Genomic DNA, 14,735 nt, shown 5'->3' with positions numbered 1-14,735 from the left:
TATATGCCAACAAGTTTAATTGGAAGTACACTAGCTTTCGGAGCGACGCTCCTTCATCAGGTGATTGTCCTCAGGTGATTAAGGAGCGTCGCTCCGAAAGCTAGTATGCTTCCAATTAAACCTGTCGGACTATAACCTGACGTTGTGTGATTTTTAACTTTGTACACCCCAGTCCAACACCGGCATCTCCAAATCATGTTTTGTACACTGTTGCATTGTTTTGGAATTTTGGAAAAAAGAAGTCAAAACAGCAGCAGTTTTAAAAGGGAGTAGAAGAGACAAAGGAAGCACATGGTGAGGTCATTGCAGGTGAGAGAGAGAGAGAGAGAGGAATAAACTGACACCACAGTGTTCCTGCACAGTTACTGCCTTTGCTGTTTGAATTTGTGTATCACTGGACATCGGAGTGCATCTGGGAAAATTAATGAGCTGCCAGAGGAAGTGGTGGAGGCTGGTACAATTGCAACATTTAAGAGGCATTTGGATGGGTATATGAATAGGAAGGGTTTGGAGGGATATGGGCCGGGTGCTGGCAGGTGGGACTAGATTGGGTTGGGATATCTGGTCGGCATGGACGAGTTGGACCGAAGGGTCTGTTTCCATGCTGTACATCTCTATGACTCTATGATTATAGTATAGGCCCCTAATAGCCACTGAGACATTGTGGGACAAGTATGTCAGCAGCTTGTGGAAAGTTGCAATAACAACAGGGTTGTCATAGCGGGTGACATTAACTTCCTCAATATTGACTGGGGCTCCCTTGGCGCAAGGGTTTGGGGCAGAATTTGCTAAGTACATCCAAGAGGGTTTCTTAAACAGTATGTGGATAGTCCAGCTAGAGAGGGGGCCACAATGGACCTTGTACTGTCTAATGAGCCTGGCCAGATGAATGACTATTCAGTAGGAAGCCATTTTGGAAACAGTGATCATAACTCCTTATGTTTCAAGGTAGCTATGAATAAGGATATGTCAGGACCATGCGGGAAGGTACAAAATTGGGGGAGGGCAACTGATGTCAGTATTAAGCAGGAACTAGGGAATGTTAATTGGGAGGAGCTGTTATCTGGCAAGTCCACATTTGACATGTGGGAATTGTTTAAAGACCTAATGTTGAGAGCTCAGGACCAGCATGTTCCAGTAAGGAGGAAGGACACGAATGGCAGGGTATGGGACCTTGGATAATGAGCGGGGTTGTGAATTTAATCAAAAGGGAAAAAGAAGCATATGGAAGGTTTAGGAGGTTAAAATCAGACAGGGTCTGTGAGGAATATAAAGAAAGCAGGAAAAAACTCAAGCAGGGAATTAGGAGAGCGAGAAGGGGCCATAAAATGACCTTGGCAAGTAGGGTTGAAGAGAATCACAAGGCATTCTGTACATACATTTAAAACAAAAGGTCAACTAGGGAGAAGGTATGACCACTCCAGGATAAAAGAGGGAACTTGTGCTTGGAGGTAGAGGATGTGAGTGATTTCCTAAATGAGTGCTTTATGTCAGTATTCACTCAGGAGAAGGATTTGGAGAACAGTGAGATTTGTGTGAAGCATGCTAATATGCTGGGGCATTTTGAGATCCAGAAAAAAGTAGTGTTGTGTCTTTTTAAAAAAACATTAGGGTGGATAAGTCGCCAGACACCGATGGTATCCACTCCAGGTTATTGAAAGAGGCAAGAGAGGAGATTTCTGGCACATTGACCAAGTTCTTTAATCCTCGCTCGCCGCTGGAGAGGTCTTGGAGGGCTGGCGAGTAGATAATGTTCCTCTGTTCAAGAAGGACAATAGGGATAATCCAGGAAAATATAGACCAGTGAGTCTCACGTTAGTGGTTGGGAAGCTATTGGAAATAATTCTTAGGGATAAGGTTTATACACATTTGGAAAAGCATGGCCTAATTTGAGACCGTCAGTATGACTTTATGCAAGGCAGGTTATGTCTTACTAACTTGATTAAATTTGTCAAGGAGGTGACAATGGTGATCATTGAGAGTACAGCAGCGTATGTCGTTTACATGGATTTTAGCATGGCATTTATATAAACGATTTGGATGTGAACAAAGGAGGTATGGTTAGTAAGTTTGCAGATGACGCCAAAATTGGAGGTGTAGTGGAAGCGAAGAAGATTACCTCAACAGGATCTTAATCAGATGGGTCAATATGCCATCTGATGGTTTAGTTTCAATAAATGTGAGGTGCTGCATTTTGGAACGGCAAATCAAGGCAGGACTTATACACTTAATGGTAGGTTTCTGGGGAGTGTTGATGAAGTGCAGGTTCATAGTTCAGCAAAAGTGGAGTTGCTGGTAGATAGGATAGTGAAGAAGGTGTTTGGTATGCTTTCCTTTATTGGTCAGAGTATTGAGTACAGGAGTCGGGAGGTCATGTTGCGGCTGTACAGGACATTGGTTAGGCAACTGTTGGAATACTGTGTTAATTCTAGCTTCCTTGGTATAAGAAGGATGTTGTGAAACTTGATAGGATTCTGAAAAGATGTACAAGGATGTTGCCAGGGTTGGAGGGTTTGAGTTGTAAGGAGAGGAAATTGTCGGAAAGTGGATGTGAGGAATGTTTGATCATTTTAAAAAAATTCTTTCATTGTATGCGGCGTGAGTGGCTAGGACAGTATTTATTGCCCATCCCTAATTACCCAGAGGGCAGTTAGGAGTCAACCACATGGCAGTGGGTCTGGAGTCACATGTAGGCCAGACAAGGTAAGGATGGCAGATTCCCTTCCCTAAAGGACATTACTGAACCAGATTAATTCACGGTCACCATTCCAGATTTTTACCGAATTCAAATTCCACCACCTGCCATAACAGGATTTGAACCCTCGTTCCCAATACATTGATTGGGTCAGTAGATAATCAGTCCAGCAATAATACCATTGGGCCATCGCCTCCTCTATATTAAATGGCATAGCAAGCTTAAGGGGCCACATGGCTTAATCTTGTTCCTATTTTTTAGTGATCTTGCACCATAGATCATAAAAGCCCTACAAGTGTAGAAACAGACCATTTGACCCAATGAGTCCACACCAACTCTCTGAGAGAGCATCCCAGCCAGAGTCACCTATACCCTGTCCCTGTGACCCTGCATTTCCTATGGCTAATCCACCGAACCTGCACATCTTTGGACTATGTGAGGAAACCCACACAGACACGGGGGAGAATGTGCAAACTCCACACAGACTGTCACCCAAGGCTGGAATTGAACCTGGGTCCCTGGCGCTGTGAGGCAGCAGTGCTAACCACTGAGCCACTGTGACACCCATAGGGAGATGTCATCCCTGTGACAAGCCACAGAGATGGTTGTAGTGTTGTGAGGTATAATAACATAGGCAGGTCAATAACTAATTAATAAAAATGTAGCTGTAATCATCAACAATTGCTTGTGGAAAAACCAGATCAAAGATTATTGGAGATCAATGGAGAAGCAACATTGCAGTAATACATTTGTCAGACTTGACATTGGGTAGTGGACGGCCTCAAGGAGTCTTTTGGCCTTACTCCTGCTCCAGAATTCTTATGATCATGTGACAGGATTAATCAATATTTTGGTTTATTTGTATCTAAATGCAATTGTTCGCCGTCTGGTATCTGTCGTACTGATTCAGATAATTGCATGATTGTTTGCGTGCGTCCGTTCCAACAGCCTCTATAGTGAGCTGTTTCCTCATCTGGAATCTAATACACCATACTGAAGGCTGAAATCACACCATAATACAGTATACTATATGTGAATGCATGAGGTATGGAAATCAAGATTGGTAACAGACAGGCACAGATAGCCATGTGGAAATATGAGAGTGTGGCATAAAAGGAAGGAAAAAGCTGAATATTAACTTGGTCCAGTGGGTTCACAAGAGATCGGAAAGCTAGGAGTGGGTCCAAGGGGTTCATATTGATAATTCTTTGAAGTTTGTGTCACATATAGACAGAACAGTCAAAAAGACATTTAGCATGCTTGCCTTCACTGGTCATTCCTTTGAGTGTAGGAGTTGGGAAGTTATGTTGAGGTTGTACAGGACACTGGTGAGGCCTCTTTTGGAGAACTGTGTGCAGTTCTGGTCACCATGTTATAGGAAGGATATTATTAAGCTGGAGAGGGTTGAGAGGAGATTTACCAGGATGTTGCCAGGTATGGAAGGATTGAGTTATAAAGAAAGACTGAATAGGCTGGGATTTTTTTTCCCTAGAGCTTAGGGAGTTGAGACGAGATCTTGTAGAGGTTAAAAAGCCCTGGTGGGTGTAGATAGGGTTAACGGTGGGTATCTTTTCCCTGGGATTTCAAGTCGTGGGGCAAATTTTTAAGGTGAGAGGAAAGAGATTTAAAAAGACATGAGGGGCAAATGTTTTATACACAGAGGGTGTTTCACATGTGCAGTGAATTACCTGGGGAAGTGGGGGATGTGGGCACAATCACAATGTATAAAAGACACTGATATAAGTAGATGAATAGGAAAGGTTTGCAGGTATATAGGCCAGGAGCAGGCAAGTAGGACTGGTTTAGTTTGGGATTAAGTTTGGCATGGATTGTGTGGACCGAAGGGTCTGTTTCCATACCCTATGACTCTGTGAGAGGCTGAATAGGCTGAGGCTGTTTTCCCTGGTACGTCGGAGGCTGAGGGGTGACATTATAGGGGTTTTTAACACCATAAGGGGCATAGATAGGGTAAATAGGATAACTAAAAACACACAAAGAGGGAGAAGATGAAATATAAGGGTCATCTAAATAATAATGTAAAAGAAGATTGCAAGAGTTGGAGTAGTTATGCTCCATTAGAGGAGTCATTTGTTCGTACAGGGGAGGAGCTTCTGAATGAGACATGAATATGAATGAGTAGACAAGTGTGTGTGGAATCAAAGATGGAAGGAAAGTATAGCAAAGTAGAAAGAGAAAGAGAAGGCAGAGGAAACCGGGCTAGTTGGAATAGGGGCTAGAGGGCAAACAAGAAGGGAAAATGATGAAAAGTCAACCCGAAGGATACAACTGCACAGATTATTCACAGAAGTTAGCCAACTTAACAACTTAACTTCCTGATGAAGGGCTTATGCTCGAAACGTCGAATTCTCTATTCCTGAGATGCTGCCTAACCTGCTGTGCTTTGACCAGCAACACATTTGCAGCTGTGATCTCCAGCATCTGCAGACCTCATTTTTTACTCGAAGAACTTAACAGCAGACGTAGTTGTAAACAGAGAGGAACTAATTGCAGTTGCGGAGATATGACTGCATGGTGACCAAAGCTGGATTCGAACACCCAGGAGGAATCAGTCTTTAGGGAGGGGAGACAAAACAGAAAATGGCTTTGTTAATCAAAGGTTTTTTTTAAATGTCCTTCCGGTCTTTAGTTTAGTCAATATTTCCCCTACTTACTTTGAATCTGAAAGTAACCGATAACAGCCAGATTAGTGGTTATCACTAACTGATGACCTTATGGTCTACCTCTGATGCCACATTTTTTGTGCCGGGCCCCTAATCCTTTAAATACAAAAATACAGTCAGCCAAAAAGACCAAGCAAAAAGCATCGCTTCCCCTTGCATCAAATTCCTACCCTGTCTCCAAATTCCCTGAATTGTATATGAACTTGGGCTGTCTCTCAGTCCATACGTGACCTCTTTCCTGATCGTGTGCAGATTATTGTAGAATGTCAGAGTTCATTATTAAGGAAGAAATAGCAGGACACATCGAAAAGCTTATTCCAACCAAACAGAGGTAACATGGTTCTGTGAACGGAAAATCATGTTTGCTAGAGCTCCTTCAAGACATAACAAGCAGGGTCAATAAAAGGGAACTATTAGATGTAGTGTAATTGATTTGCAGAAGGAAACATTTGTTTTGCAGAGATGGGAAAGTTCACCAATAATTACACAATATTTAGTATTATTCACAACTCATTCAGATACCAATGGAGCAAGACCAGGGCTGCATTCATGCTTAGGCTGAAATGTGTAAAGTAATATTCATACCAGACAGATGCCATGCCTTCACCAGCTTCAATAAGCAATCATCTTTGACATTCAGTGAAATTTCCAATTACAATATCCTGAGGGTGACAATTGACCAGAAACGGAACTGCACTTGCCACATTAAATGCAATGTGTACAAGAGCAGTCAGAGATTAGAAATACTGCAGGGAGTAATTCACCTCCTGACTCCCCAAAGCCTGTCCACCATCTACAAGGCACAAGTCAGGAGGGGGATGGAATACTCCCCACTGGCCTGGATGGGGGCAGCTCCAACAACACTCAAGAAGCTCGACACCATCCAGGACAAAGCAGCCCAGCACCACATCCACAAACATCGACACCCTCCATCACTAACACACACACACACACACACACACTCTCTCTCTCTCTCTCTCTCTCTGTTGGAACCCCACAGCCTGGAAGTTTCCCTTCAACTCACTCACTCCCCTCACTTACAATTATAATCCTGTTCCCTGAGTGTCGCTGAGTGAGAATCTGGAACTCCCTTCCTGACAGCATTCCCTACATTTCAAGGACTGTGTCAACATAAGGCAGCAGCTCACCACCACCTTCTCAAGGCAATTTGGCATGGTCAATGAAGGCAAGAAAAACATCCCAAATGTACTTACAAAGAATGAGCTAAAAGAGGATAAAATAACCACAATCACTGGGAAACAGTACTGGCAACACAATCTTAGATAATGGCCGATAAACTCTCAGATCCTGGAAGCTTACATTCAAGCATCTTCCAAAATTTGCTGGATTCTGGAATAAATCTCACAGATTGGAAATCGGGGAGATCGCACTAGGTACAAAGTTGGAGAGACAGTAAGCTGCAAACGATAGGCCAGTCAGCCTATCAACTGTTGTAGAAACTATTTGGATGAAGGGCCAAAGTAACAGGAACAGACCCTGTGCCCTGCCAAGACTGCCCTGACACATGAAGCCTTTCTAAACTAACACCTTGACACGCTCCACATCCCTCTATTCCCTGCCTGTTCATGATATCTGTTAAACATTGCTACTGTATCTGCTTCCACCCGCTCCTCTGGCAGCACATTCCAGACACTGACCATCCTCAGGGGAAAACATCGGCCTCTCATATCTCCTTTAAACTTACCCCTTTTTTACCTTCAACCTATGTCCGTTAATAATTGATTAAAATATGTAGTTGTTAAATTTTCTGATGACATAAAGATGATATGGAAATGTGAGTTGTGAAGATTAATTAAGTGGGCGGAACAATTGGTCCATAAAGTATAATATGGGAAAGTGCAAACATCTTGGAGTTAAATGTCGTGGACTCTGACAGGGTCATTTTTGAAATTGAACGACAGCAAAACAATGATGAGAATGTTCTTTTACTTCCACAGGTGTGTTTTGATCAGAAATGCCAGGATGTATCGCTGTTCGGAGTACAGGCATGTGACAGAGCCTGTAATAATAGAGGGGTATGAAATTCATCACTTCCCTTTCTGTCAGCCTCTCAGTGGAGTCGGAGGGATGGGGAGAATTGGGTCATTATCGTGGGTGAGATGGTGGCTTGCCTCCCCTTGCTGTGCTGGCACTGCCCCTTTAGAATTGTGTCAAGCTGCCAACCAAGCTGTGGTGATTTGAGTGGATGTTATTACCAGAGAAGTCAGAACTGAGACTGAATACAGGCTTGAAACATAAGCTGTTGATTTTGGTTTAACAATAAAACAAAAGTTCATGAATAAATGAGATGAAGAATGAACCAAACCACCTTGTTATAACAAAATGTCAGGATTGTGAAACGCAAAGTATGATTCCATTCATCAAAATGCACTCCCCTTCAAAGAGTGCCCCAAAATATACCTTCTCCCCAAAAGCACCATCCCAGTGTCTCTTATCAGAGATGGTCATTGTCTGGCATTTGTGGCACTAGTGTTATTTGCCATTTGACCATCTAGACCATCCTTCCTCCATCTCCCCTATTGCCCAGGTCTTGTTGCATTTGAACAGGAATATTTAATTATCTGAGGAATTGTGAAAGATGCTGCACATTGTGTAATTATCGGCGAACATCCCTCCTTTGACTTTAGGATGGAGGGAAGGAATAGGAGGAAGCAACTAAAGATGTTTGGGCTGAGGATACTGGCCTGAGGAACTGCTGTCTAGATGAGCTGGAGCTGAGGTGATTGACCTCTAACAACTACATGTTCCAATGTGCCCGGTATCACTCCAATCAGGAGAAAGGGAGGACTGCAGATGCTGGAGACCAGAGTTGAAAAATGTGGTGCTGGAAAAACACAGCAGGTCAGGCAGCATCCGAGGAGCAGGGGAAGCGACGTTTCGGGTATTGGCCTGCTGTGTTTTTCCAGCACCACATTTTTCAACTCATGACCCCAGTCAGTGGAGAGTTTGCTCCGATTCCCTTTAATTCCAGTTTTGCTAGGACTTCTTGATGTCATACTTGATGAAAGACGGCCTTAATGTCAAGAGCTATCCCTCTCCCCACAGCTCTATCAATATTGAAGAAGCTTGACACCGTCCAGGTCCATTTGATTGGCAGCACATCCACACACACAATGTCAAGATGGAATGCAGGAGAGAGATTGGCTGCTGAGCAGCAGGGTGTATCAATCTCTGTATCAATGTCAGCAAAACTAAGCAAGCTGCTCATTGACTTAGACCCTTAGAGTCATCGGTATATTCAGCATGGACACAGATCCTTCAGTCCAACTCGTCCATGCCCACCAGATCCCTATATTAGTCTAGTATTTGGTACTTGGTATTCAAACCACCGTGTATTCAAAAAGAACGGGTACTCAATGAACACAGTCCACCGAGTTCTCAGCAACAAACCCAAACAAGCAGACAAAACACGCCCAGAAACTCTAGCTACTCTTCCCTACATCAAAGATATCTCAGAAATGACTGCCAGACTACTCAGACCACTTGGCATCATGGTAGCACACAAACCCACTAACACATTAAAACAGCAGCTAATGAACTTGAAAGACCCAATATAGACAACATGCAAAACTAATGTCATTTACAAAATAGCATGCAATAACTGTAACACACACTACATAGGACAAACAGACAGAAAACTAGTCACCAGGATACATGACCATCAACTAGCCACAAAACAATATGACTTTCTCTCACTAATATCCTTACATACAGATAAGGAAGGACACCACTTCGACTGGGACAACACATCCATCTAAGGACAAGCCAAACAGAGACATACACAAGAATTCCTAGAAGCATGGCATTCCAACCGGAAAGCTATCAACAAACACATTGAGTTAGACCCCATCCACCACCCCCTAAGAAAAAAGAACAGGAAATGACATCACCAATCCAAAGAAACCCAGACATATAAATAGAAAGCAGGAATTATCAGCAGTGCATCACCCAGAGGGTCACAGGAGATGTGATTTAGTATGGTGATGTAATGTCTGGAAATGAACCTTCCAGCTCAGTGAGCAAACCTACATCCAGTACCTCAACCTAAGCTACAAATCGTCTCAAAACCCTTTTTAATCTTTCTCTCACACATTAAACCTATGCCCTTTAGTTTTGGACTCCTTAATCTGCTTTCTCTAGCTGATAATTCCATAGGTTCCCCACTCTCCTCATGTCAGTGTAAAATGGTCTAACCTGTATCCTTAGATTGTGACCTGTGATTCTGGACTCCCAGTCATCTAGACCATCCTTCCTCCATCTCCCCTACCTCATCGCAGTCATCTAGACCACCCTTCCTCCATCTCCCCTACCTCATCGCAGTCATCTAGACCACCCTTCCTCCATCTCCCCTACCTCATCGCAGTCATCTAGACCATCCTTCCTCCATCTCCCCTACCTCATCGCAGTCATCTAGACCACCCTTCCTTCATCTCCCCTACCTCATCCTGATCATCTGGACCACCCTTCCTCCATCTCCCCTACCTCATCCCAGTCATCTAGACCACCCTTCCTCCATCTCCCCTACCTCATCGCAGTCATCTAGACCACCCTTCCTCCATCTCCCCTACCTCATCGCAGTCATCTAGACCACCCTTCCTCCATCTCCCCTACCTCATCCCAGTCATCTAGACCATCCTTCCTCCATCTCCCCTACCTCATCCTGATCATCTGGACCACCCTTCCTCCATCTCCCCTACCTCATCCCATGATCTGGACCATCCTTCCTCCAACTCGTCCATGCTAGCCATATTTCCTGAACTGAACTATTCCCATTTGCCAGTGTCTGGCCCACATCCCCCTAAACCCTTCCTTATCATTGTCTTTTAAATGTTGTAACTGTACCTACCTGCCTCTGCCACTTCTTCTGGCAGCTCATTCCAGACCCACACCACTCTCTGTGTTAAAAAGTTGCCCCTCATTAAGGAGGGTTTTGCAGGGTTGTTGTTGTTTCTACTGCCTCACCCAAAGCCAGGTGGTCATTCTTTGCAGCTTTTTAACAGGTTGGTCGGCCATTTGAGGGCAGTTAAGAGTCAGCCATATTGCTGTGGGTCTGGAGTCACATATAGGCCAGACCACGTAAGGATAACAGATTTTTAAAAAAGCAGTAGAACTGTGTATGCAGGAAATCAGTAATGAAAACAGGGACAGACATCGCTGGAAAAACACTCAGCAGGTCTGGCAGCATCTGTGGAGAACTATTCTGAAGAAGAGTCACTGGACCTAAAAATTGACTCTGATTTCTCTCCACAGATGCTGCCAGACCTGCTGAGTTTTTCCAAGAATGACAGAATTCCTTCCCTAAAGTGAATGAATGAACCAGATGGGTTTGTACAACAATTGGCGATAGTTTAATTACATTGCTATTTCCATATTTTATTGTACTTTAACCATGCAAGTTGTACCTTCTCAGTTCAAATCACAGATTTTGAATCTAGTTCCCTAAAATATTCTTGGGAGCACTGGATTACAAATCTAGAAACAGTGTCATTGCATCCCGTTGTAGACTGAACTGCGTCATGACCAAAGGGATTGTGATGGAGATGAAGGCTGGAACAGACAGTGAAAAGGCCCACCCCTGTATTTATATCAGACAGCAGTCACTGAGAAAGCAGCTAAAGATATTTCAACTCAGAATTCCTCCCTCCGTGATGTACTGGAGCCCTGCTAATTGCCATTTGACAACCAGCTTCTGGTTGACTTTCCTCTTGACATATTTTACTTCTGGTGTATTTTTTAAAAAACTTTCAGTGTTTCCTTTTCTGTAAATGTGTGAAGACACTGTGAATGTTATGGGTTTTGTTTCAGGTTTGTAACAATAAGGGGAACTGCCATTGTGATGTTGACTGGGCTCCTCCATTTTGCAATGTCAATGGGGCAGGTGGCAGTGTTGACAGCGGACCCATCAATGGGGCAGTCACAGGTAATTATTTCAGTTATTTACATGTGGTTATTTCTCCTTGTTGTGTCCTTCTGCTGTTCAAAGCCATCTATCTTCCACCTCAAGTTGCAGAGCCGTTCTAATAATTTTTCACATTGTTGTTGGATTACAGAACAACAGCAAGACACCTTCGTTATTTCAAGCCAGACTTGCTTCCTCGAGCTGTTTGTAAATAGATAAGGCAAATGAAATAGTGTTACCATGACCCAGGACAAATAAAACAGCGACATTCCACAAAACGTCCACCCAGATCACATTTCCTGCATTTATCCTGATATGCTTGCTTTAACTCATGGATCCTGGGGCTTCACCAGATTTTGGGCCCTTCATTCATGTTCCTCCACCTCACATAAACCTTAACTCTCAAATCCTTCGGGTGTGATGACGAGATGGTACTGGTGTTGGACAGGGATGGGCAAAGTTAAAAACCAGGTTATAGTCCAACAGGTTCATTTCGAAGCACTGGCTTTCGGAGCGACGCAACTTCATCGGGCGGTTTATCGGGGGGTTTATCGGGTGGGTTATCGGGCGGTTTATCGGGCGGTTCATCGGGCGGTTTATCGGGCGGTTCATCGGGCGGTTTATCGGGCGATTTATCGGGCGGGTTATCGGGCGGTTTATCGGGTGGGTTATCGGGTGGGTTATCGGGCGGTTTATCGGGCGGGTTATCGGGCGGTTTATCGGGTGGGTTATCGGGCGGGTTATCAGGCGGGTTATCGGGCGGTTTATCGGGCGGTTTATCGGGTGGGTTATCGGGCGGTTTATCGGGTGATTTATCGGGCGGTTTATCGGGTGGGTTATCGGGCGGTTTATCGGGCGGTGTATCGGGCGGTTTATCGGGCGGTTTATCGGGCGGTTTTTTGGTCGGGTTATCAGGTGGTTTATCGGGCGGTTTATCGGGAGGTTTATCGGGCGGTTTATCGGGCGGTTTTTTGGTCGGGTTATCGGGCGGTTTATCGGGTGGTTTATCGGGGGGGTTTATCGGGCGGTTCATCGGGCGGGTTATCGGTCGGTTTATCGGGCGGTTTATCGGGCGGGTTATCGGGCGGTTTATCGGGCGGTTTATCGGGCGGTTTATCGTGTGGGTTATCGGGTGGTTTATCAGGTGGGTTATCGGGTGGGTTATCGGGTGGTTTATCGGGCGGGTTATCGGGCGGTTTATCGGGTGGTTTATCGGGCGGTTTATTGGGCGGGTTATCGGGCGGTTTATCGGGTGGGTTATCGGGCGGTTTATCGGGTGATTTATCGGGCGGTTTATCGGGCGGTTTATCGGGCGGGTTATCGGGTGGGTTATCGGGAGGTTTATCGGGCGGTTTATCGGGTGGTTTATCGGGCGGTTTATCGGGTGGTTTATCGGGCGGTTTTTTGGGCGGGTTACCGGGTGGGTTATCGGGTGGGTTATCGGGCGGTTTATCGGGTGGGTTATCGGGCGGGTTATCGGGCGGGTTATCGGGCGGTTTATCGGGCGGTTTATCGGGTGGGTTATCGGGCGGTTTATCGGGTGATTTATCGGGCGGTTTATCGGGTGGGTTATCGGGCGGTTTATCGGGCGGTTTATCGGGTGGGTTATCGGGTGGGTTATCGGGTGGTTTATCGGGCGGTTTATCGGGCGGGTTATCGGGCGGTTTATCGGGCGGTTTATCGGGCGGTTTATCGGGTGGTTTATCGGGCGGTTTTTTGGGCGGGTTATCGGGTGGGTTATCGGGCGGGTTATCGGGCGGTTTATTGGGTGGGTTATCGGGCGGGTTATCGGGCGGGTTATCGGGCGGTTTATCGGGCGGTTTATCGGGTGGGTTATCGGGCGGTTTATCGGGTGATTTATCGGGCGGTTTATCGGGTGGGTTATCGGGCGGTTTATCGGGCGGTTTATCGGGTGGGTTATCGGGTGGGTTATCGGGAGGTTTATCGGGCGGTTTATCGGGCGGGTTATCGGGCGGTTTATCGGGCGGTTTATCGGGCGGTTTATCGGGTGGTTTATCGGGCGGTTTTTTGGGCGGGTTATCGGGCGGTTTATCGGGCGGTTTATCGGTCGGTGTATCGGGCGGTTTATCGGGCGGTTTATCGGGCGGTTTTTTGGTCGGGTTATCAGGTGGTTTATCGGGCGGTTTATCGGGAGGTTTATCGGGCGGTTTATCGGGCGGTTTTTTGGTCGGGTTATCGGGCGGTTTATCGGGTGGTTTATCGGGGGGTTTATCGGGCGGTTTATCGGGCGGGTTATCGGGCGGTTTATCGGGCGGGTTATCGGGCGGTTTACCGGGCGGTTTATCGGGCAGGTTATCGGGCGGTTTATCGGGCGGTTTATCGGGCGGTTTATCGGGTGGGTTATCGGGCGGTTTATCGTGTGGGTTATCGGGTGGTTTATCAGGTGGGTTATCGGGTGGGTTATCGGGTGGTTTATCGTGTGGGTTATCGGGTGGTTTATCGGGTGGGTTATCGGGCGGTTTATCGGGCGGTTTATCGTGTGGGTTATCGGGTGGTTTATCAGGTGGGTTATCGGGTGGGTTATCGGGTGGGTTATCGGGTGGTTTATTGGGTGGGTTATCGGGTGGTTTATCGGGTGGGTTATCGGGCGGTTTATCGGGCGGTTTATCGGGCGGTTTATCGGGAGGGTTATCGGGCGGTTTATCGGGTGGGTTATCGGGCGGTTTATCGGGCGGTTTATCGGGCGGTTTATCGGGCGGGTTATCGGGCGGTTTATTGGGTGGGTTATCGGGCGGGTTATCGGGCGGTTTATCGGGCGGTTTATCGGGTGGGTTATCGGGCGGTTTATCGGGTGATTTATCGGGCGGTTTATCGGGTGGGTTATCGGGCGGTTTATCGGGCGGTTTATCGGGTGGGTTATCGGGTGGGTTATCGGGAGGTTTATCGGGCGGTTTATCGGGCGGGTTATCGGGCGGTTTATCGGGCGGTTTATCGGGCGGTTTATCGGGTGGTTTATCGGGCGGTTTTTTGGGCGGGTTATCGGGCGGTTTATCGGGCGGTTTATCGGTCGGTGTATCGGGCGGTTTATCGGGCGGTTTATCGGGCGGTTTTTTGGTCGGGTTATCAGGTGGTTTATCGGGCGGTTTATCGGGAGGTTTATCGGGCGGTTTATCGGGCGGTTTTTTGGTCGGGTTATCGGGCGGTTTATCGGGTGGTTTATCGGGGGGTTTATCGGGCGGTTTATCGGGCGGGTTATCGGGCGGTTTATCGGGCGGGTTATCGGGCGGTTTACCGGGCGGTTTATCGGGCAGGTTATCGGGCGGTTTATCGGGCGGTTTATCGGGCGGTTTATCGTGTGGGTTATCGGGTGGTTTATCAGGTGGGTTATCGGGTGGGTTATCGGGTGGTTTATCGTGTGGGTTATCGGGTGGTTTTTCAGGTGGGTTATCGGGCGGTTTATCGGGCGGTTTATCGTGTG

The sequence above is a fragment of the Hemiscyllium ocellatum genome, chromosome 1, assembly GCF_020745735.1.
Source record: "Hemiscyllium ocellatum isolate sHemOce1 chromosome 1, sHemOce1.pat.X.cur, whole genome shotgun sequence".
Classification (NCBI taxonomy): domain Eukaryota; kingdom Metazoa; phylum Chordata; class Chondrichthyes; order Orectolobiformes; family Hemiscylliidae; genus Hemiscyllium; species Hemiscyllium ocellatum.
Note: the sequence above shows the minus strand (reverse complement) of the source record.